The 26,047-nt window shown below is 39.2% G+C and overlaps 1 protein-coding gene across 3 annotated transcripts in view; it reads left to right on the top strand.

Annotated features, from left to right (window-relative positions):
* Nucleotides 1-26,047, top strand: part of LOC134357903 (cadherin-12-like) — a 669,532-nt gene that overhangs the window by 257,849 nt on the left and 385,636 nt on the right. For 2 of the 3 annotated variants that reach the window (XM_063069666.1, XM_063069668.1), the window contains exon 1: nt 2,778-3,093. The exons of the other annotated variant lie outside the window; for it this stretch is intronic. The gene's annotated coding sequence lies outside the window, so the exon portion shown is untranslated. Of the gene's footprint in view, nt 1-2,777; nt 3,094-26,047 lie in introns of those variants that run through there. 3 annotated transcript variants of the gene reach the window in all.

Here is a 26,047-nt window from a genome sequence, read left to right on the forward strand (position 1 = left end):
GGCCATCTTTGGCAAGACTAGCACTGGCTGGCTTTCCTAAATTCTGCTTTAAGCAATGGTGTGGAGCTGTCTTCTAAAACACCGATAATCCTTCTGATGTAGACAAGCACATAGATAGGCACGGTGTTAATACAGGGAATTAGGATTTGTGTAGATGGGTGAAAAAAAAATCATAATGGGTCTAGGGGGCCTATTTCCATGCTGTTTAATTCTATGGATCTCTGACTCCATGGTTTACATCAGAGGAGACTGGCAATATATATCCGAATTGGGTTGCTGTACAACATAGAGGGGAATATTGACAGTGGATTACCCATCTTCCAGATGTCTCTGTCCTCATTGATATGATTTGAAGGCTTGAAAGATGCTACTGGATTAGTCTAGTTGAGTAAATGTAATATAGATTATAGGTTAAGCACACCACAGCCATCGTACACCAGTGGTGGAGTGAGTGAATGGGTGGAGGATGCAGTATCATTCAAGCAAACTGCTTTTCTCAAGCATAGGTTTAACCTTCCTAGATGTTGTTATTGGATGTATCTGGGTAATTGGGCAGTATACCAAAACAGACTCTGCCCTGTAGTGTCTCTTGTAACCTTATGCAACTTCCTGTTTTTCTCCCTGCTGAGGCACTGGTCCTGGTTTTTACCTTTGAGATCCAAAACAAGATTAAAACATGTGTAAACATCAATAGATTGGTTAGGCTGAATGGCCTATTCCTTTGTTACCTTCCATGTTATTTTTAAATCAAAAATAATCATTGAAATTTCCTCTGCTGTTGGTTGAAATTAAACTCTTCATTACAAATGTAGATAAAATAAAATCATATTTTTATAGAGATTTTATCTTCAAAATGTTTTAAAAGAAAACTAATTCAATATGACTTAAAACATAACCCAATTTTACTTAAATACATTCCTTAAATTAATTTCCCTAAAATATACCAATGGTAATATAAACAGCTGAAATATTTAAAAATCATGTGTCATTCTTCTTCTGCTATTTTAGTAGAGACATTAACTGATTTAAAATAAACAGATTAATGCCTGTGATGAAATCTTGGACTAAAGGATGTCACTCAAACACATTAATCTCTCATTCTTCAATATTATCAACACTTCATTGCAAAGCTTTGGAGTTCTCTCTTGCGGAAATATAAGACTGATATATATAGGCTGTTATTCTTTATTGCCAAATCATAATCCGAAGCAATGTTTCATTTTACTGCAGACTTACTTATTTTATTTTCATCCATTTTAAAATAAAACTGTATGACATTCTTAAACAGCGTATCTACAATCAATATAGTCAATATATCATGTAAATACAGAAAGTAGACTGTGATAATTCAGAGTATATGAAATGTAGAGATTTGCCTAGACTTAAGGTAAATGATGATAAGTTATAGAGGATTAATTTTTATCAGTTTTATCCACTACCTGAAATGGAAATGGTAGTAGGAAATGTCACCATATTTAACAACATATACCTATATATATGGTTAGGCATATGAAATGCATCATTTACAAGGCTAGGGGTCAAGTGATGGGAAGTGGGAACAACCTAACTTGTTTTCCTGTTTTTCTTATTGGTATGAACTTAAGTGATCTCATACTCCGCTGACAATTTCCATGAAGCTATGATTCCAGAACTGCAGGGATTTCTGGCCATCTCTTTGAAAGACCATGCCAAGCACTTAGTGGCCCCAAAATATGCTGTACCCTTCAATCACTGATCACAGAATGCATAGAGTAATTGGGAATCTGAAACCGAATTGAAGAGCTCAGAAAATATCATATTTCATATGATGAACTAAAGGAGCTGAACCCAAAATCTATGACCAGCACTGTTTCAGAGTCTTGATATACTTCCTCCCATCCAAGAGTACTAATAACATATCTCTATTCTGCTGTGGCAGGAAGTTATGAACAAGTCTCCTGCCCTCAGTCACTTCAGTCAGTACATTAAAACCAAAACTTAACTCATCCCTCAACACTACTGCTGATAAAATGAAAAACGAAAGCAGCAGAAATATATTTTCATATAAATTTAAGCCAGTGCGGGTCTTTGATAAATAGGCAGCTGGTGTCGGTGGGTTGCAATGTTAGCAGAGGGTGTGAAAGTTCCCGGTGATGTCATTCCAGCATGACTCCTGGAAAACGATGTCCAGAATGTGATAAAGTAAAATTGCTGGCAATCCCAAGTAGATATCTTGACAGCACATTTTGATGAATAAATTGAGCTCAACATCTTTAAAATATCTTCCCTGAATAAATGTGACACCAGAATGGCTTAAATGCTTTTCTAGTCTGTAAGTGTGGGCACGTTCTTTTTGCGTCGTTATTACACTGCTGCAAGACAGGAACAGCTTTCAATTTTCTCTTCTGTCCCTGCTATTCTACTAGATTCCAATAAAATTTTTAAGAGCAGCGACTGCGTGCCTTAAGACTGTTTCAAGCCGCACTGGCGGCTTTAATAAATAAATTCTCCTGTGTAGCTCTGAACCGGGAGGGAGGCAGGTTATTGCCCGGACACAGCAATAATCACAGCCAATGGCTCCAAAATCTCTCCGGTTGTCTCACAGTGTATCAAGGGTGCGCAATGTTTTAAGACAAATCCTTTATGATTAGCGCTCACTTTAACTAAACGTCTTCACCGCGCTCCCCCCAACCCCACCCCCACCCCCACCCCCGACATTTCCAAAGCCATCAGCCTGGAACAGACAGGATTCCCAAGTGACACAGCCTTTCCTCGGAAAGACCCACGATGACCAAAAAGCACTCGGCACGGGGGATATGCTTTTGATTTATTAATCAGGTCAGCGAACATCCCACAGCTTAGGGGAACCGACAGGAGTGCGCCGGAAGAGTCATGGGCTTCTGAGTGCTAAATGTACATGCAAACAACTGAATGAAACATGGTGCACGCAATCTGCCCCGAGATCGCAAAGGGATTTGCTCCTCTGTTCCTTTCTACTCTAAACACAGTGAAGTTTCTATGAAGATCAGACCTGATATTGAAGGATTCCACTTGTACAACCACTGCTGACCGCATTCGAGTGTGCAGCTCCATCAACCCAGAGTTTCAATTAAGGTAAGTGTCTTTCATCTGGCTAGCTTGCGTTTCAGTGCAGAAGTAACGTTAGGCACCAATAAAGCGTGAGTTGACAGTTTGTTCCGTTGTATTTCACTCTATGATTTTGCATTTGTTCCGCAGCGAATCACCATTATTTTGCCCTTGTGAATCTTATGCTGCGTAGAAGTAAAGGGGAGGTGATCATTTTCTCGCGGGTATACTATTCGATTTTCAGAAGGATAAAAACAGCATTTCGTCCGTATACCCGTTGAACAATTTATCCCCTCTTTAATGAAGGAACCTGTATTTCTGAATACTCTTTTTGAGTGCCGCAGTTCATTTTTTTTTTCGCGATTGTTGTTTCTTACTGAATCTGGGCTAGCAATTAGAAAACTATCCAAGAATTATCTACACATGGTCATGTGCCTCAGTGAAATAATTAAGATTAGGCAGTCTGATCTGAGCGAAGACTCTATACTGCACCACTGGTGCAAACCTCTGTAAGCTAACAGAATCAGGGCATGAGATTGTGTTAGGGTTAATACTCGTGGATCTCAACTTGCTCGGCTTTTCAGCATGACGTTTGTAAATCGGAACTCAAGGGGGGAAAAAACTTCCTGCTTTTATCAACTTCACACAAAAAAAAACGTAGTTCTGCCTTACTGATCTTTGATCAGAGAATCCATTCAATCTGCCTCAGTTCAAACTTGCGATCGCTGGAATTTTTTTTCACCGTGGGAAATTAGTTTGGTCAGCTCTCTGAATGGGTGCAGGTACAGTGCAGGGAACGAATGCAGGAAATTATAGTCATAAGAAGCAAGGAACAATATAGGAGAGAATTACGAGTATGAAAGACTTAGTTCTAAATAAGATTAATGAGAGTTTATGATCACTGAGTCTAAATGACCCCACTAATTTGCCTTGATCATGTTTTCTCTCAGCTTCCCAATCCCCATAAATGTTTCGCGTATTTCCAATGATCTCCTGTGTTTTCTAATGATGTGATTAAGGTAGACATGTTGGGGATGTGTAGAATCCCTTGAGTATGGGATATGCCAACTAATTTCAGTTACTCACCTTTCATCATAATTCTGATGAAAGGCTATTAACCTGAAACTGTTTCTGTCATGCAGGTGCTGCCTGACTAGCTGAGCATTCCCAACACTCTCTATTTTTGTTGCCGGTTTTCCAGCATCTGCAGTACTTAATCATGTTGTTTAAGGAAAAGGTGCAAAGCTTGCTTATTTGCAGTGTAGCAAGGTGGCTTGCAAGGGCTTAATCAGAAATCCAGACTCATTATGTCAAATAGCAAGTTAAAAGTCAGTAATTTGTCCTTTCTGTGTTCCTTCTAGTTACTGGTCTAAAAAGTAGTTGTTGAAGTGAACAGGTGCCATTGGCCTCTCTCATCATTGGGTGCTATTGTAAAAGGGTCCATGAAGCCTCTAGATCTCTCCCACTTTGGGTCTTGTCTTAAATGAATAGGATAATAGTGTAAGGGAAGAAAAAAAAACAACTGAAGTACATCCCAGATGATGTCTTTGGTACAAAGTAAGGATTATATTGGTCTTTTATGATTTTCTTTCATAAAGTGAATTTATATTATTAATTATTTAAGGAACAATCTTAACAGAAGAACTGCTAACATTGGAATCCTGCTGTTCACAACTCAATCTTGACAGGGCATCTCCTTTGACTTTTTCCTCTTTGCCAGGTATCTTTTATTATTTATAATATAGTAAACTGTCATGCTCACACTGTCCATGTTTGGGAGGCGGCCAAATACTGTCTCATGATAAAGGAAGTGAGTGATTTATCATTAAATTCCCTCCCTTTACAGAGCAGTCATAATTTGCCACTAAACCCAAAACAAAGGTTTGGCCGTATTGCCAAATGTATTCCATCCAATTAAAGTTGTGAACATGACAGAAATGGATGGTACTCTGTTCCCAATGGGGGCTCAACTTTATACACATATATCTTTTAAAAGACAATTTTGGAGATGATAGAGACAAGAAGATGATACTTTGCTATTTTCATTTTTATGGCCCCACATCTCAAATTTCTTCAAAACATAATCATAATCCAGACATTGCTCTCATTTTTGATTAGTCTTCTTACAGGGCAGTAACCTACTGACACCATAAAGTCAAACATCAAATCAGATCCATCTGTAATGTAAGACTGTCAATGCTTTGCTCTAAGCTGATAAGGATGACAAAGAAAATCTATAGGACTGCAAACTTGAGCCCAATATTCAATGAGAGCACAATTTGAAATTTATAAAATGGACAACATTCATTCTAGGGAGGAAACCCTCTTCGATGATTATCTGGTTCAATCAATGCCTATCTGAAGAGTTCAGGAGCCAGAACCAATACTCAGCATCCATCCAGGAGCAAACTAGAAGAAACAAATTGAACTGTGAAATTTGTCTCTCTTTTCTTCCCCCACTGCATTTTTGCTGTGGTTATATTATGCATTTTAACTTTGCTGTTTTAAAAATTTAATTCCTCTGAAGTCAATGGAACTGAATTACAGACATTTGGACTTCAAAACACATAAATTATTTCATTGAGAACAGAGAACATAAAATTTAGGAACAATTTCGACCCCACATGTGAATTTGGAAATCAGAAAGGAGCTCATAAAATATTGAGAATCCATTGCAAGCCATCTGCATCTGTGCAGACAGAAAAGTCAATATCAGGTGTTATAACCAATGTTAATGTGTTCTAGCTGCAATAGGTAATACCTCAGTAAGTGGTTACTTTCCCCAGCAGAAAACTGAATTAGTGGATTGAGGACGTAGATTGAATGTCCAAAAGGCATTTGATAATGTTTCTCTAATAAGGTTTCTAAAGAAGTATGAACCTTACAAAGGTGAGGATTGATTTTCCAGATGAATTGAAGATTGTTTTTAACAACCAAAAAATAATGATTAATACAAGATTCTCTAATTTATATTTGGGTGTAAAGTAAAACATACAGGAGTTTGTCTGGGAGCTCTGGTGTTTATTTTGTTAGGAAATATTTACAAGCAAACATTTCTTTACATGCACAATTTAGTTATAGCACAGTTATGTGAAGCTTTGAAGACCAGTGGCATCACAGGGTTCTAATTTATTGGCTAAGGGATAACAAATGCATTTTAAATGACTTTGATGTAATATGATGCTTATTGGTAGAGAAACCATGAAATTATAAGAAAGTTTCCATTATCAAAGTTGGGACATTCAAGCTGATAGGGTAGGGAGAGGGTGGAATTGGGTGGAATTACCCTTGGTCACTGGCATAAATATGTAAAACAGTTTTGGAAGATATTAACCTTCAGGCATCCAGTTCCATTGAAGTCAATGATACCTTGTGTTGAGGTAAGTTTAATCAGCAGCCAATTCCTTTACACCTGAAACTAAAGGGCTCGCCCAATTGAGGGAACTGTGAATGTTGATCCATCACAGCAAATGTTTGTTGCCTGCCAACTACATTAATCATGTACAAGAATGGAGTGCAAGACAATTTGAATGTAAATGAAAATAAATTGCTTGAACTTGGAGAAGATTCTTAGAGAAATTATTTTTTGGAACATTGTGTGTAGTTTCAGGAAGTTTAATGTGTAAAGGAATATGGGCACACAGGGAAACCTCATTGCTAAATAAACAGAGTAAACCTTGTTATAGGGTATTCAGAAAAATCCACAGAACCATAGCTGTTTGACTGGGATTAAAGTGAGCAGAAAAATCACCTTTCAGATCGTTAAGAATTAAAGAGCTGCTGATATAACAGAGATGCTTAACAATGACAACAGTCTGGAGAATTCTAACCTGAAATTCTATTATTTTCAAAATACACAATATGCAGGCAACACACATAAAAGTTGCTGGTGAACGCAACAGGCCAGGCAGCATCTCTAGGAAGAGGTGCAGTCGACGTTTCAGGCCGAGACCCTTCGTCAGGACACAATATGCAGATTTTTTTTCTCTGATAGATTGGTCCCTCATGCAAAAATGAACCAATAGCATGCAGGTAAAAGGTTCCTATTAGAGGGTCATAATCCTTATCTTCCACTAGGCCTGCAGGCAGAACTCCAAGTAGCATGTCTTGATACAGTACAATTGATAGGGCGGAGGAGGCAGAGACAGGAAAGGGGAGAGATCATATGGATAAGAGAGAGAAGAGTGAATTGCAGGAGTGGGATAGGGGTTGAGGCTAAAGGCTTCTACCAAATAACAGTATGAGCAGCATCGTGGGAAATTGTTTACCCCGATAACCCTAAAAAATTGTGAGTATTGAAATTAGGCATGTTTATTAATGTAACATTAATAAGGTATGTTTAAAATACACAGTATTGTCTACAATTCTGTCTTCCTTGATTTAATTTAAATATTTGCCAATATTTATCTTTCTTTTCAAAGAAGTAAATAATTATTCCATCACCGAATGAGGCCACCTGTCCCATCTTAATATTTCAACTCTAAAGCCCTGACAATTTATTTTTAATTATTGTTGTTAATTTGTAGGTGCAGTAGCTCTTGAACCCATTTATTTTTGTTTGTGAATGGTATTTTTTTCCTATAGCCTTACTGAAGCAAATTGTGTTGAAACACTATCCAAAATTTGACCCCATTTAACTTCTAATTGATCTGATAAATGATTATCCCAGACAACATGTAGAGCAAGTACGATGGTGAAGTCCTGGTACAAACAAGCAAAATGATGAAAACCACAATGGGCTGCACAGTGCTGAGCTAATAGATCTACCAACTCGCATCTTCAGTGACCCAGGTTCACCCCTGATCACCCATGGGTGCTGTCTGAGAGAAACTTACACATTCTCTTTGTAACTGCATGTGATTCCCTAGGAATGATTGAATAGGTTAGGACTTTATTCCTTGGAACATTGAAGATTGAGAGGAGATTTGATCGAGGTATACAAAATTATGAGGAGTATCGATAGGGTAAATGCAAGCAGACTTTTTCCACAGAGATTAGGTGGGACTACAACTAGACATCATGGGTTAAGGGTGAAAGGTGAAAAGATTAAGCACATGAAGGGGAATTCTTCACTTAGAGGATCGTGAGAGTATGGAACAAGCTACTGGCAAAGATGCTGCATGCCAGCTCGATTTCAATGTTTAATAGAAGTTTGGATAGGTACTCTGGGATGGTAGAGATCTGGAGGGCTATGGTCCTATTGCAGGTCGATGGGAGTAAGCAGATTAAATGGTTCCACATGTACTAGATAGGCCAAAGGGCCTGTTTCTATACTGTACTTTTCTAAGATTCTATGCCTCTAGGTGCTCCAGTTTCCTTCAACATACAAAAAATATGTGGATTGGTAGGTTAATTAACCATGGTGAACTGTGCTAGTGTGTGCATGGTGAAACAATATGGGGCAAATTGATGGGAATGTAAGGACCAATACACGCACAATGCTGGAGGAACTCAGCAGGCCAGGCAGCATCTATGGAAAAGAGTACAGTTGACGTTTTGGGCTGAGACCTCTCGCTTGACTTTGCCCGACGAAGGGTCTCGGCCCAAAACGTCGACTGTGCCCTTTTCCATAGATGCTGCCTGGCCTGCTGATTTTCTCCAGCATTTTGTGTCTGTTGCTTGGATTTCCAGTATCTACAGATTTCCTCTTGTTTGGGAATGTGAGGAGAATAGGTTGCAAAGAAACCTTAGAGGGAAATGGGATCGCTGTGTAGGTTAGGATAAATTTGATGGCCCAATGGTCTCCCTCTACGTCATGTAAAAAGTGAAATATGGAAAAGAAAATGCAAATATTTTCATCTTGAGAATTATTTAATTACCTCCAGGATGACCAAGATAAAATTGCACTCAATAGCCACTTTATTAGGTACACCTGACACCTGCTCGTTAATGCAAACAACTAATCAGCCAATTATGCAGGAGCAACTCAATGCATAAAACCATGCAGGCACGGTCAAGAGATTCAGTTGTTGTTCAAACCAAGCATCAGAATAGGAAAGAAATATGATCTTTATGACTTTGTCTGTGGAATGATTGTTAGTGTCATATGGGGTGTTTTGAGTATCTCAGAAACTGCTGATCTTCTGGGATATTCATGCACAACAATCTCCAGAGTTTGCAGAGAATAGTGCATCCAGTGATTGATAGTTCTGTGGTCAAAAATGCCTTGTTAATCAGAGAGGCTAGAGGTGAATAGCCAGACTAGTCCAATCGCAGTACAGCCCAGCGCATCTGTAGATTTGAGAGGTCTCAGCCCAAAACGTCATCTGTACTATTCAGGACATTTACAGACACGGGTGCATAAAAAAAGGGCTTGATGGATCACTGGCGACCCGAGTCACTCCAAACACAAATGGTTACAGCTGCTACCATTCGAAAAACAGTACCACAGCATTAAAGCCAGGACCAACAGGTTCTGAGATAGGTTCTTCCACCAGGCCATCAGACTGATTAATTCACACTGATACAATTGTATTTCTATGCTATATTGACTGTCCTGTCGTACATATTTTTTTTTACAATTTACTATAAATTGCACATTGCACATTCAGATGGAGATAAAACAAAGATTTTTACTCTTCGTATGTGGAGGATGTAAGAAATAAAGTCAATTCAATTCAATTCACAGTTGACAGGAAGGTGACAGTAACTCAAATAACCGTGCGTTTCAATACTGGTGAGCAGAAGAACGTCTGAATGCACACCATGTCAAACCTTGAAGTGGATGGGCTACATCAGCAGAAGACTACGACCATACACTCAGTGGCCACTTTATTAGGTACAGGAGCTGAGTACTGAGTGTGTATCCAAAGAAGTCCCAACATCAAGCACTCAGTAAGACTGGTCACTTTTAACTTTAATGCATCTTAGATACTGTTTGTACTGCTGACTTCCTCCAGCGGTTTTCATTTTGCTTAAGATTCCAGCATTTTCAGTCGCTTGCGTCTTTCCTCAAATATACTACTGTTTTTTTCTTCTCTCAAATTGGAGAATCCAGTTATGTGCTCTTGTTATAGCAGCTGAAATCACAGTCTTCGGGCAAATGACTGTGGGCTAGGAACAGCTCAAACATCATTAGTAAATTTGCCGATGACACAACTGTTGTTGGCAGAACCTGAGATGGTGCCGAGGAAGTGTACAGGAGTGAGATTGAACTTCTGAGTGGTGTTGTAATAACAAACTTGCACTCAACATCAGTAAAACCAAGGAATTGATTGTGGACTTCAGGAAAGGGAAGTCAAGAAAACACACACCAGCTTTCATTGAGGGATCAGCGGGTGGAAAGGGTGAACAGCTTCAAGTTCTTGGGCATCAGTATCTCAGAGGGTATATCCTGGGCATAACATGTTGAAGCAATTACAAAGAAAGCTCACCAGCAGATATACTTCGAGTTTGAGGAGATTTTGTATGTCGTCAAAGACTCTATGAAAGTTCTAAAAATGTACAATTGAGAGCTTTCTGAGTTGATGCATCAATGCCTAGTGCAGAGCCTCCAATGAACAGGATGAAAAAAGCTGCAGAGTTGTAGTAGACCCAGGCAGCTCCATCTTGGGCACTAACCTCACCATCAACAAGGACATCTTCAAAAGGCATCTATCAATGGGAACCCACACCATCTTGGACATGCCTCTTCTCATTACTGCCATCAGGAAGGAAGTACAGGAGCCTGATGATGCACACTCGGTGTTTCAGGAACAGCTTCTTCCCCTCTGCCATCAGATTTCTGAATGGTTCAAAGTTCAAAATAAAATTTATTATTAGAGTACATTCATGTCACCACTTACAACCCTGAGGTTCTTTTTCTGTGGGCAAACTTAGCAAATCTATAGAACAGTAACTGTAAACAGGATCAATGGACAACATAGTGTGCAAATGCTGATATAAATAAATAACGAGCATGAAATTACAAGATAAAAGGGTCCATAAATGAATGTAGTTTCCCTCTTTTGTTCAAGAGCCTGATGATTGAGGGGTAGTAACTGTTCTTGAACCTGGTGGTGTTTGTCCTGAGGCATTTGTTCCTTCTACCTGATGGCAGCAGTGAGAAAAGAGCATGGCCTGGGTAGCCAGGATCTTTGATGATGGATGCTGCTTTCCCATGGCAACATTTCATTTAGATATGTTCAATAATTGAGAGGGTTTTACCTGTGATATATGGGGCCAAATCCACTACCTTTTGTAGCATTTTCCTGTCAAAGACATTGCGGTTCCTATACTAGACCATAATGCAACCAGTCAGCACACTTTCCACCACATATCGATGGAAATTTGCCAAGGGTTTTGATGACATGTCAAATCTTTGCATACTCTTGAGGAAGTAAAGATGCTGTTCTACTTTCTTTGTAATTATATTTATATGAAGGGTCCAGGAGGACAGATCCTCTGAGATAGTGACATCCAGGAATTTCAAGTTCCATGAACCTATGAACACTACGTCACTATTTTGCTCTTTTGTTACACTATTTTTTAGATATTGTATGTCTTTTTGTAGTTTGTAGTATTTTTAATATATTGCACTGTACTGCAGCCACAAAACAGCAAATTTCACCACCTATATCAGTGATAATAAACCTGACTCTGATTCTGAAATCAAGGCTTCATATTTGAATTACTACCTTTATATTCCTGTCCTATTTTGTACCTAATCAAATGAAAGATGCCAGTGTTCTGAAATGACACTATAGTTTATTCTCATGCTCTTCCCCTGTGTGGATAATGACTGCCATACCATCTTGTGCTAATTTGTTGAGCAGGGAGAAAAAGGTTGTTGGGGTCCAATTTGAAGGGCTAGTCTTCCATGCAGTAACATATTGTGCACAATAGACTTGTATTTGGAAATGAGCTGGAACAGTGTGTCTCCTGTGAATCAGTTCATAGCACAGAATTGCAGTTATAACCTAATCCAGAGATCTTTGGTACATATGAAAAATTCTGTTGAACTATTTTGAAGGACAGGAGAACTTTCCATAATGCCAAAAGGAAGATTTGTACTCAAGCCAGTATCACAGGAACAGACAACCTGAAATTATCACATTACTATTTGTGGAACTTGCTGTTTATTATCTAGTTATCACATTTCTGACATCAAAATAAGACTCAGTTCTAAAGTACATCAATAAGAGTAAAATGCTTTGAAAGGTCTTGATGTCATAAAGGAAATTATATAAATTTAATATGTCTTTTTCCCCCTTTAAACAGACAGTAGAACCCCTGATTAACAGTATTCCCCTTTTAGTTACGAATATATGAAACTTAAGGCTTAAAAGAATTTACAGAATTTGCTTGGGATAAACATTAGGTTGCTTAACATTCAACATAGTTTAAACTTCAACCTCACCTGTGTCCTTCTGCATTGATTCTCTCTCCATCTTGTGACCCCGAGGACCACAATAACATTCTGCTGTCCCAAGGGATCAATTGCACTGTAGGCTTCTGCTCTGCAGGCTTTCTACAAAGTAGGATGGTGACTTGGCCTCAGAGGTAGCTCAGGCCTCAGAATATTTTTAAAAGGTGTAAGTGGATTGAAATAATTAAACAAAAATAGTTAAAGTGCATTGAGCTGCTTTTGGATGGATTGAAAATACAAATATGAAGTGAAATTTTAAAAAAAGCAGAAATCTTAGCCTGAGCAGGAGTTCATGGCTGGGGAGTATGGTTTCTGACCAAACCGTAGCCCAATTAAGACTGTAAAGGAGGAAGTTTTCTTAGTCAGAGGGTGGCAAACTTTTGAAATCTTCTGCACTGGAAGGCCACAGAGAGTTAGTTAATGTGTTCGTTTGAAACAGAGCTTAATAGATTTCATGATTTGAAGGAAATGAGGGGTTGTGGGGATAGAACACCATCTCTATCAGAATCAAAATCAAATTTATTGTCACTGACATAAATCATGAAATGCCTTATTTTATAGCATCAGTACAGTGCAAATATAACAAAATACTACAAGTCACAATAAAAAAAGAAAAATTAAGTCATCCATGATCTTAATGAATGGTCAAACGGACTTAAAGGGCCAAATGACCTACTCCAGCTCCTATTATTATGTCCTTACACTATTACGTTCTATCCAGGGATAGTAATTGTAAGCCAGTCAAAGGCGAAGAGCCAGTTGTAAAGAGTACCTGACACCCCTCAGATCAATATGGTTTGGAATTGCCACTCTCCTCACTAGTGACTTTAGCAGTGGAGCAGGATTTCAGGAGCATTGCCAACTAATCTGCAGCATGTCTCTGTCTTCTGTGCTGCAGTGTACAGATGTGGCAGTCAAATACACATTCAACATTGGAGGGAGGACAACAGGAATTCCCTACAAAAGCATCACCCAGATCAGATCTTGATCCAGCCCATTAAGTATTACATAAACCAGATTAAAAACAAATCTGTTACATGTGAGAGGGAATTACAAATGATGATTTGTATCCGTTGAATAATGTACTATGTATTCCTTTAACTGGTAATCTATTCATGGTCATGAACTTAAAAGCTCCACATGTGGCTTATACCATTTCATCCAATTTGGTCTTTCTCCATCTTAAAGCTGTGCCTAACCTGCTCAGTTCACGATAAGAAAAGAAAAAAGACACAGTTTATTCTTCTGGGTAGTGAGATAAATGCTCAAACTCAGTTTTAGATCTTCTAATACCTAGAAATCATGCAGCGCTTATGCCTGGGTTTTACAATCTTATCAGCATTGTCTGACTGAACTAAAGCCTTGTTAACCTGCTGCTTAGAGCACACGACCCATAGAAAAGTGCCTTTACAGCCCATTTGGAAATATGCCAACAGCGCCAGATGGCAGCTGAGGGGATCTTACACTGCCACAGGTATCACTTTGCAAATGAGAAGTTGCATTTGCTTTCTTGTGTGGACATAAAGATCTCATAGCAATATTCCGTAGAAGAATATGAGATCCCCCCCGTGCCTGACCCATTTGCTTCGCTTAATCAACATTGTTAAATATAGGTGATCTGATTATTATCACATGACTGTCTGTTGGAGCTTGCTATGTGCAAATTGACTGTCATGATTCTGGTGTTGTTTAACAGTGACTAGGTCTCATGTGTAGTTCATTGATTGTCAGGCATTTGGGGATATTCAGAAAAGTGTGATTGGAATAGAAATCTTATTTTTTTAACCTTTCTTTCATTTCATAGATCCTCTCTGTTGTTTCCTCAGTGTCAGTTCAAGGAAACATACCTTTATACAGCATTTTGATTTATACCTCGCTCCTTCAGAAGAAAAATATCAACACAATATCTAATGTGTCCCGAGTTCCTTCCTCTGCACTTATGGTTCTTTCATTTCTGTTTTTTTTTCAATACTTTTGGTAAAACAACTTACAGATGGACAGCATCATCTCCTGTGTTGGTATTGCTACTATTCCAATCACCATATTAACCAATAGCTGTATCTGAAAGAAATATCGGCATTTGTTCATTGGGAAATCACATTAAATACACAATATTTATTGACAGCATTATATCAGCTGATGACTTTGAAATGAAAACATCATGAATTTACTCAAGAAACAATATTTTAAAAGCAGAAAGAACAAAAACTGCAGCAACTTCTCCCGATATACAACAAGCAATTTCTCTAGGAAAGGGTATTGAATAGTTCCATAAAATGGTGGTGAGTCTGTGGAATTCATTGCTATAGATGTCTGTCTAGGCCAAGTCAATGGCTATATTTAAAGCAGATATTGACAAATGCTTAATTAGTATGGGTGTCAAAGCATACGGGGAGAAGGCAGGGGAATGGGGTTGAGAGGAAAAATAAATCTGCCATGATCAAATGACAGAGCAGACCTGAAGGGCCAAATGGCCTAATTCTGCTTCCCTGTCTTATGATCTTATAAAATTTTGTCCATAAAATCAAATGAGATATTTAATAAATCATGGTCTGCATGCAAAATAGATGAGGACGTTCACAACCATCCCTCTCTGGCTTGTAATTGCCTCAATACAGGGAGCCAGTGAATCTTACAGTTGGCTATGGTGTTTTCTCTCTTTAAATGGCTGCCAAAAACTGGCTTGATAATGTGGAGACACTTGAGTTGCCCATATATCAATATCCTCCTTCTTAATCTTGCTGGTTGATCTTGGAAGCTGTTGTGTTACAGTCACCCTCACCTACCATGTCACTACATCTACCTTTTGTTGGGATTTCATTCACCAAGATAAGAAGAAGAAAAGAGAGAGAAATTGCCTTTAAACTCAAGAGAGAGCATAGGCCATCAACTTTTTGCTGTTGATGTTTCTGTAGCAGGCAATTTCTTTTTAACAAGGTCAAGTTGCTAGCTCAACGCTCAACCCAGCATGGATGGAAAGCATGCACGGGAGCCGGCTGGATTCGAACTCGGGACCTTTCGCCCCAAAGTCCAATGCTGATGCCACTACGCCACCAGCCGGCAAACCAAGATAAGGTTCAATGCTATTTCTATAATTGAAGCCTTTGGTACAATGGAAATTGATATATCTTGTTAACCTCTGTTGTTGACAGAGCAGATGGTACTACTTACTACATTAAAGTTAGTATTTCTGATATTTCCTATTTTCATTTGAGGTTATTTATTTATTTATTGATTGATTGATTGAGATATAGCAGGATATAGGCCTTTCTGGTTCTTTGAGATGCACCACCCAGCAACCCAGGCCTAATCATGGGAAAATTTGCAAAACTAATTAACCTACCAACTGGTATGTGTTTGGACTGTGGGAAGAAACCAGAGCACCCAGAGGAAATCCACAGAGCAATGATCTTTACAGTAATTTATGCATTCACAATTCATTCCTTTGGCAATTTTAAAGAAAAATTTTGCTTTTCCTGTTTATACCTCCTAGAAATAGACATTCTATCCCTTTATTTCTCCTGCCACCCCATCCCACATGTTAAGCTATCATTATATTTTGTATTTCAGTTTCCCAAACGGATCTCCCCCTTTGTTTTCTCCTCTTCAGCCACATTTTTGTCACCATGAAACTTGTTTCCAGTCATTGTAAGTTGTGATGGAAGGTCAGTGACCTGAACTGTTAAGACCACCTCCATAGGTGCTGCCCTACCAGGTGAGCACGTCACTTTTGTGATTTCATTTCAGCCATTTGGAATCCTCAGCAGTTAGATGTCTTACAACGGAGGTCGGCTAGAATTGGTCTGACCAAATATTCTGCTAGGGTCACAGTACTTGAATCTGTTGAACTTGTTGCCACAGGTGGCTGTGGAGACCAAGTTTTTGGGGCAGAGATTGATAGGTTATTGATTAGTCAGGGCTTGAAGGGATATGGGGAGAAAGCAGCAGATTGGAGCTGAGATGGAATTTAGATCAGCCATGATGAAATGGCAGAGCAGACCTGATGGGCCAAATGGTCTAATTCTGCTCCTATATTTTATGGTCCGATAACTCTGTCTCTATTTAACTCTGCTTAATCAGAACTACACAATGGGAGGGATTGTTAATGCTGGCATTAGATGATTTCTGGCAATCTGCATTTACAATGTTGAAGGGAACTGCATTGTCGTCAGCCAGCAGACAGAATATATTGATGGGTGAGCAGGTGGTTGTAACTGTGCCAAGGATACAATGACACACACAAATAAGAGCACTGCCTGCCACAAAACAAGTCAACCAGTATGGATGGAGGTTCCTGATTTCTGACACGCGTTCAAAATGTCAGCCAGGAATTGCGGTGCATCTGGCCACAAAGCAATCAAAGCTATTAGAGGCAAATAGCTCCAATTCAATTCAGTCAGTCTGATTTTCCACGTCTTGTACATGGGAAAAAAAAATCAATGTTCCTAAGGTGCATGGTTGAAGGAAAAAGCAGTAAAGAACTGTGATGTCAGATTCCTGTCTCTAATATGTGTTGTTCTTTGCCCACGGTTAGGCTTTGCTTACAGTAAATTCAGATTGAATGTAGATTACATAATGGTGGAGTGTAGTTTTCCAGCTTTCTGGCTCAATTTTCCCCAGGGAATCTCTTTGAGAAACTTACCACAGAATTCCTCCAGAACCTCCGCCGACAGAGGACTAGAAACAATCATAGATCAGAGAAAATAAAACTCATACAGGAACTTTTTTGATACACTTTCCACACCTTGTATCCATTGCTACCTTTATCAGCAGGTGTCCGACATATGAAGGAATTCAAAGTATGCCTGTATCACTTGACAGCACAAGGCCTTCCTGACGAAAATATTGGCCTGCATTTAGGGTTAGTGAATTATCTTGATTGACTGATCTTTAGAAAGTAAAATTGATACAAGTAGGAGATGTATTTGCCTATTTGCTGCTGTCCATCAGCCTAGTTCCAGTGGTGAGCTCAGAGAAAGAAAATGCAAATTGATGTTAGCGATCTTGGAGATTCAGAGGTAACATCAGCCTGCTTTTATTCAGCACCAGCATTTTAAGGGACTTCACAGAAGTGTCAGGAGAGAAAATCCATTCAAAACCAAGGGAGAGATCTTCATAGAGCAAACAAATAATGGGACACCGAGATACATTTTAAGAGGCTTTAAAGTAGGAGAGAAATGTAAAAAAAGGAATAATACCAGGAGATGCCCTATAATGGTTGGATCACCAAGAGTGCCAAACATTCTGAAGACCTGAAATTCTGAATTGGAGAATCCAGAACATTCTATAATAGGAAGAAGCAATGTTGTGAAAGGTGTTAAAGGTATGGAAATTTTAAACACAAGAAATTCTGCATATGCTGGAAATCCAGATTAACACACACAAAGTGCTGGAGGATCTCAAGTGGTCAGGCAGCGTCCACTATGGGGATTAAATAGTCAATATTTTCGACAAGACATTTCATCAGAACTGGAAAAGAAGAGGGAACAATCCAGAATTTTAAAGTTGAAATGCTGTGAGACAGGAAACTAATATATATCAATATATTCCAATGCGGCTTAGATATTCAATGAAAAATATATTTAGCTTTGCGCTGAACTATGGGACTCTCTTTGTGGACTTCAGTTCCGAACACTATTTGCTTACAGTTATTGTTTGCATGATGTATCCTTTTTCTCTGCATATTGGATGTTTGACTGTTTTTTTAATGTATTTTAAACTTTTTTTATAATAATAATAATAATAATAAGTATTTTAATGATCCCAAGTGGGAAACTATTTTGTTACAGCAGCAACATATAAAAACACACAATAAGGAATAATAAATATAATAATAATATGAACTAATAATAAAGTACATAATAATAATATACACAATATTTTACCAATGTGCAATAATGTGCATGAATCATGTATGAAATAATAAAACAGAGACCATTGTACTATGATGTGTATAATGCAACAGTATCTTTTCTAGACTCAGGCTCAGATTGTAAAAGTGCTGCAAAATGCCAGACAGCTGGCTTGCACAGGCCTTCAGTACCCTGGGGCTGATACTATCTGATCCAACAGCCTTGTTTTTATGTAGCCTCTCCATCTGTCTCTTAACCTGACCAGCAGTCACAGTCAGGTCGGGGAGGCTGGTCATCCCCATGGAGATAGGATACTCCAAAGTTGTCCGGTTTGGAACACAAGCACTCACCAGAGGGGAGGGAGGGGTGGAGAGAGAAGACTTCGGGAGCAGGGAGGGTGTGTGTTTCGGACATGTGTGGGAGGGATTAGCAGGAGTTCCTGTGCTGAACCTGTAGAAAAACAAGTTCAATTTGTTGGCCCTATCCAGGCAGCCCTCGATCTGCTTTTCCTTAACCTGAAAGCCAGTGACCTGCTTCATGCCCGACCATACATCCCTCATGCGATTCTGCTGGAGCTTGTACTCCAGCTTGCTCTTGTAGGATTCTTTGCACTCCTTCAGCCTTACTCTCAGTTCACTCTGTACTCGCCTCAGTACTTGGCTATCTCCAGACCTGAAAGCTTTCTTCTTCATATTCAAAAGTTTGTTCAGGTCACTGGTGATCCACAGCTGGTTGTTGGGGTAGCAGCATACAGTCCTGGCTGGCAAGACGGCGTTCTCACAGAATTTGATCTAGTTGGTGATATAGTCAGTCAGTTTGTTAATGTCCTCCCTGTGTGGCTCACATAACACATCCCAGTCTGTCCTCTCAAAGCATTCCTGCAGTGCCACATTAACACCCTATGTCCACTTTCTTACAGTCCTTGTTGACCCAGGCTGCACTGGACAAGAGGGATGTATCTGGGTGTTAGCAGGACTGGGTTGTGATCAGGTCTCCCAACTGGGGGAAGGGCAGCGGTGCTGTATGTGTCCTTTACATTCGCATACAGAAGGTTCAGTGTTCTGTTGTCCCGTGCAGGGCAGCTGACATATTGATTTGGTTGCCTCGAGAGAAACATGGTTAAAATCTTCACTAACAGCCACAAAAGCATTGAGATATTGAGTTTGTATTCTAGCGACTGTCGAAAGAGTAACATTGCACGCTACTTTGGAGTTAGCCAGTGGTTGAATGTAAACAATAACTAAACCAGCAGCTGAAAATTCCCAAGGCAAATAATATTGTTGTATCCCAAAGGCTAAGTGCTCAATGTCCGGGCTACATAAACATTCCTTTACAGTAACATGTCTGGGATTACACCACCTTTCATTCAAAAACACTGCAATCCCTTCTCCCTTCTTCCTACCACTGTGTAACATCTCTGTCCACTCTTGAAGCTGGGTATGGTAGCACAATGGTCAGGTAAATTCACGTGTCTCCAGCCCTCTGTTAAGTGCAGAATACTGCACTCTCGGTATTCCCTCTGGGTCTTAATCAGAGCACCAAGCTTGTCTATCTTATTTCCCAAGGACCTCACATTTCCTATGATGATCGTGGGGATAGAAGGTTTATATTTCCTCCTCTTAGCCTTAACCTTTGCTCCAGCCCTGCAGTCTCAGCGTCACCTTCCAAGCTCCCACGGGATCTCGGGTCACTCTCTGGGCAGTAGCATCTGTTTGTATAGCTCAATCAGCTGCTTGCTGAAATAATCACAGCCTTGGCTCAACCATTGCTCTAAACACAAGGAAGCCATCACAAATGGTCTAGGCACACAATAATCCAGAATGATACATAAGAAAATATAAAATAATATAAAAATGGTAAAAACACTGGAGCTACCGCAACAAGCTGCCACTAGAACGGTGCCATCTTGGTTTCTATGGACATGAGGTATCTTTTTTCTCTTTGCATATTGGATGCACGACAGTCTTTTTTTAATTATATATGGGTTCTTTTCGGCTTCTTTTTTTTGTAGTTGCCTGTTAGGAGACAAATCTCAAGGTTGTATAATGTATATATATTTTGATAATAAATGTACTTTGAGCTTTAAATAATGCAAAGATAAGGGAGCAAGATTTGATGCAGAATACAAAGTTGGCAGGCTAGTTAGATTGTGATCTGTAGTTCACATCCCATGCTGATGGGAAGCCAACTATTGGAATACATGAGAGTGAAGTTGACAAAGAAATAGATTATGGTTTAGTCAGAGACGAATTGATGCAGGCCAAACTGCAGTAGTAGAAACAAGCAGTGATGGAGCCAAAAGCATTGGCTGGCTAACTATTTCACCAATCATATCAGTAATCCTTGGCATGAAAAAAAACATCAAAATGAATCAATAAACAGGAAAATGAAACATAATACATCTTCTGGTTCCTAAAGTTAAACAATGTAAAAAAGTCATATCCTTAGCACTCATTCAAAGTTAGTTATTGAGGACACCCTGCCACTGATCCTAGAATCATCTCAGGGACATAACACCTCGTTCAACTTTCACTCAACTCCCCAAATGCAGCTGTTATCATTTGTAGAATAAAGAGAGTGCACCTTTAACAGGCCCTTCTCTACCATATTGGTCTTAGCCTCTGAGATTCTGACATGGCTTTGGGCACCATGGTACATTTTAAAACTGTAATTAGTTTATAGTAGTTCATGGAATTAATTACTCTTTATGTGGAGCCATATTAAAATATACTGGGCAGAAACTATCTGTTTGGTGACAATGCCTTAACTTTTCCCAATAGAGGAGGAGTTGCTGAGGAAACAATGGCTGTGTCGTGATGGAAATTACTGAAGTGGAGGATACCTTGAGGCCACCTTTACCAAATATGTATACCGTGCTTCTAAAAATTATTGAAACCCTGTCATTTTTTATAATTGAAGTTTTTCAACCCAATAGAAGTTGGGGCTTCTTGGTTACTAGCAAACAAATCTCATCTATTTGTCGAAGAGATGAGCCTCGTGTATTGTCCCCGAGCATTATAGATTCATCCTCACAGCCCTGAAGCTTACCAGTTGAAGAGATAGCTTTAGCATTGCAAGTTCAAGAATATGAATACATTTGACAAACTTATGTCGAGTTATGGCCTCTAACTGATCAATTACCAAAGATTCAGATTAATATATGACCATCTCCAATGCATTAAGAAACTCACTGTCTCTTATACACTATTAAGCATCCTGAGCATACAGTAAGTACACAAGGTATAGCAGTGAACAAAGTGTTCCTTCCTCACTGTTAGTGAACTGTTTTTGATTATGACCTTTATGTGTGTTGGAAAGGTTTCTGGTGATGCCAATGTTTGAATCATAAGTTAATGCATACATTTGTACACTTAAAGCTCTGCCAGTCAATATACAGTGGCATGCAAAAGTTTAGGCATCCCTGGTCAAAATTTCTGTTACTCTGAATAGCGAAGTGAGTAAAAGATGAACTGATTTCCAAAAGGCATAACTTAAAGATGACACATTTCTTTAATCTTTGAAGCAAGAAAGCTTTTTTATTTCCATCTTCTCTAGTTTCAAAATAACAAAAAAGGAAAAGGGCCCAAAGCAAAAGTTTGGGCACCCTGCATAGCAGTGCTTGGTAACACCCCCTTTGGCAAGTATCACAGCTTGTAAATGCTTTTTGTAGCCAGCTAAGAGTCTTCCAATTCTTGTTTGGGGAATTTTCAGCCATTCTTCCTTGCAAAAGGCTTCTAGTTCTGTGAGATTCTTGGGCCGTCTTGCATGCACTGCTCTTTTGAGGTCTATCCACAGATCTTTGATGATGTTTAGGTCGGGGGACTGTGAGGGCCATGACAAAACCTTCCGCTTGCGTCTCTTGAGGTAGTCCATTATGGATTTTGAGGTGTGTTTAGGATCATTATCCTGTTGTAGAAGCCATCCTCTTTTCATCTTTGGCTTTTTTTTACAGATGGTGTGATGTTTGCTTCCAGAATTTGCTGGTATTTAATTGAATTCATTCTTCCCTCTACCAGCAAATGTTCCCTGTGCCACTGGCTGCAACACAAGCCGAAACTTGTGTTGCAGGAAGAATGGGCAAAAATCCCCCAAACAAGAATTGGAAGACTCCTAGCTGGCTACAAAAAGCGTTTACAAGCTGTGATACTTGCCAAGGCGGGGGATGGGGGGGTTGTTACTAAGTACTGCCATGCAAGGTGCCCAAACTTTTGCTTCGGGCCATTTTCCTTTTTTGTTATTTTGAAACTGTAAAAGATGGAAATAAAAAAGTTTTCTTGCTTAAAATATTGAAGAAATGTGTCATCTTTAACTTTATGCCTTTTGGAAGTCAGTTCATCTGTGACTCGCTTAGGTATTCACAGTAACAGAAATTTTGACCAGGAGTGCTCAAACTTTTGCATTCCACTGTATAATTGTTCTATTTCTTCAAGCAGTCGTAAAAGTGGTTGAGATGACTGAGCTTTTTGATCTTGTGATACACAATGGAATCTTTACAGCAATATTTATGAATCTGCTATCCGTTCCAAATAGATTCCAAATTAGTAATGTTTCACTGTAAGACAAGAACATGTCGGCACAGGTTGGCAGAGGGAATATTTTCCCTGCACATTTTGATAGAATCACTTGTATCAGGTGATAAATCTAATATATCCTTTCTTCACAATACAGAGTAGGCCATTCTCTATAGTAGCCAACTGATTTTGTTTTAATATTTGCAGTGTAGAAACAGTTCTCTTTTTCTGCTGGAGAGCCATTACGATAGCATATAGATATTTGGTCTAATGGAAAGAAGAATTTTATTAGAATTAGCTCAACATGATACTGTTGGTGTTTATGAATTATTGAAGCCTCTTCCTATTTTAGTTCATCTGGACTCATCAATTACAAATATAAATTTCATGTTCCAATTGAAATAAACAATATTTATAATGGCCTCATAATTTGTTTAGTTTCTTCAAAAGTTTGGAATTCTACACCCTCCCCCCTTTCTTGTATACACACACACACACACACACACACACACACACACACACACACACACACTCTCTCTCTCTCTCTCTCACACAGACACACCTCTTTACCATAAATGGAAACAAAAAAACACACAGAGGTATTTTGTTCTTTTTTAGCAGAGAGAAAATCCTGTCTGATAGGTTTAACAAATAGATGCAATTAAATTTCCATCATTTTATTTATATAGACAGAGATTGTATCAATGATAAAAAAGAAAGACCAACTATACATAGATTCATCTAGTCATTAATTAAAGTGTGCAGCCTATGAGTTATATCTGTAATGTAGGAAAACAAAACAGGTTCATTTCTGAGAATGCAACACTGTTAGCGTTACTTTTTCCCTAATGTGAACTCCAGTTACTATGCCATTAGCCATTTCTAGTGCAACATAATGCAATGGTAGTACCTGTGCTCAGAGCTCAAATCAGAGTGATTAGATTAGCAGATGGGATTGTGCTTCAGGTTTCAAAGGTTGATGTACTAATTAGCAAGATTCTAAAAGATGATTGTTATAGGTGACCTCTGAGCAGATGTCTTGTGTTACTGAATACTTGGATTCATACTGTCATTCTGCTGGAAGGACATTAGGATAGCATATGGGCACCTGGTTTAATGGAGAGAAGAATCCAATTAGATCCACAGGAATTAATGTACCCTGAGTTGTATTTTAATCCCATGTTAAGAAAAGCTTCAGATGTGAAGTGTTGAAGCAAAAAACTCTTCATTGCACTTTAGCTCATCATTTTATAAGTCCCTGAAGCCCCACAACACTATAATATCTGCAATGCACAAAGTCTGCCTTCTTGGTCTTAATTGCTCCACAATTGGTGACAATATTGTCGGCTACCGAGGCTCCAAGCTCCGAAATTCTTCACCCAAACATCTTTGATCTATTCCTTTAGCATAAAGTTTTTCCAACTTTTTGATTGAACATAGGCCATCTGACTGAATGATCTAATGTTGTTTGCTAATTCTTAAGTGCATCACTTAAAAAGAAAACTACATTAGAAGTGTTGTACATATGAAAGTTTTTGATGCTGTCATTTCATTATCATTGAAGCAAGTACACATGAGGCTGCTTAACAAGATAAAATCCTATGGGGTTATTGGGAAAGATGGTGGCATGGATAGGGAAATGGCTGACAGGCAGGAGGCAGTGAGTGGGAATAAAAGGGCCTTTTCTGATTGGCTGCAGGTAAATAGTGGTGTTCCTCAGGGGTCAGTATTGGGACCGCTACTTTTTACATTGCTTGTCAATGATTTAGATAATGGAATTGATGGTTTGGTGACAAAATTTGTGATAATATTAAAATAGGTGAAGGGATAGGTAGTGCTGAGGAAGCAATGCGATTGCAGCAGGGCTATGACAAATTCTGAGATGCAAAGGGACCTGGGAGTCCTTGTACAGAATACCCTAAAGGTTAACTTGCAGGTCGAGTCGGTGGTGAGAAAGGCAAATGCCATGTTAGTATTCATTTCAAGAGATCTAGAATACAAGAGCAAGGATGTGATGCTGATGTTTCATAAGGCACTACTGAGGCCTCACCTTGAGTATTGTGAACAGTTTTGGGCCTCTCATCTTAGAAAAGATGTGCTGGCATTGGAGATGGTCTAGAGGAGGTTCACAAGGATGATTCCAGGAATGAAAAGGTTTTCATACGAGGAACATTTGATGGCTCTGGGTCTGTACTCACTGGAATTCAGAAGGATGAGGGGGAATCTCACTGAAACTTTTTGAATGTTGAAAGACTTAGACTGAGTAGATGTGGAAAGGATGTTTCCCTTGGTGGGAGAGTCTAGGACAAGAGTGCATAGCCTCACGATAGAGGGGTGCCCGTTCAAAACAGAGATTTGGAGAAATTTCTTTAGCCAAAGGGTGGTGAATTTGTGGAATTTGTTGCCACATGCAGTTGTGGAGGACAGGTCTCTGGGTATATTTAAGGCAGAGATTGATGGGTTCTTGATTGGACATGGTATCAAAGTTTACGGGGAGAAGGCCGGGAACTGGGGTTAAGGAGGAGGAAAAAAAAGGATCAGCCATGATTGATTGGCAGAGCAGACTTGATGGGCCAGATGGTCTGACTCTGCTCTTGTGTCTTATGGTCTTATGGTCTAAATTGGAAAAATGGGCAAAATAGTGGCAAATGGAATACAGTGTTGGGAAACGAATGATACTACATTTTGTTAAAAGGAACAATAGTGTGGACTATTATCTAACTGGGAGAAGGTTCAAACATCAGAGGTCCAGAAGGACTTAGGAGTCCTCCTGCAAGACTCCCAGAGGTTAATTTACAGGTTGAGTCTGTGATAAAGAAGGCAAATGCAATGTTGGCACTTATTTCAAGGGAATAGAATATAAAAGCAAGGAGATAATGCTGAGGCTTTATAAGACACTGGTTAGGCTGCACATAGTATTGTCCACAGGTTTGGGCCCCATATCTCAGAAAGGATGTGTTGTCATTGGAAAGAGTCCAGAGGAGGTTCATAAGGATGATTCCAGGAATGAAGGGGTTAACATATGAGTAGTGTTTGGTATCTCTGGGCCTGTGCTCATTGGAATTTAGAAGAATATGGGACGATCTCATTGAAGCCGACCAAGTGTTGAAAGGTCTAAGTAGAGAGGATATGGAGAGGATGTTTCCTATGGTGGGGTATCCAGAACTAGAGGGCACACCCTTAAAATTGGGGGTGACCTTTAGAACAGAAGTAAGGAGGAACTTGTTTAGCCACAGAGTAGTAAATCTGTAGAATGCTGTGCCACAGACTGC

The sequence above is a fragment of the Mobula hypostoma genome, chromosome 17, assembly GCF_963921235.1.
Source record: "Mobula hypostoma chromosome 17, sMobHyp1.1, whole genome shotgun sequence".
In the NCBI taxonomy this organism is placed as follows: domain Eukaryota; kingdom Metazoa; phylum Chordata; class Chondrichthyes; order Myliobatiformes; family Myliobatidae; genus Mobula; species Mobula hypostoma.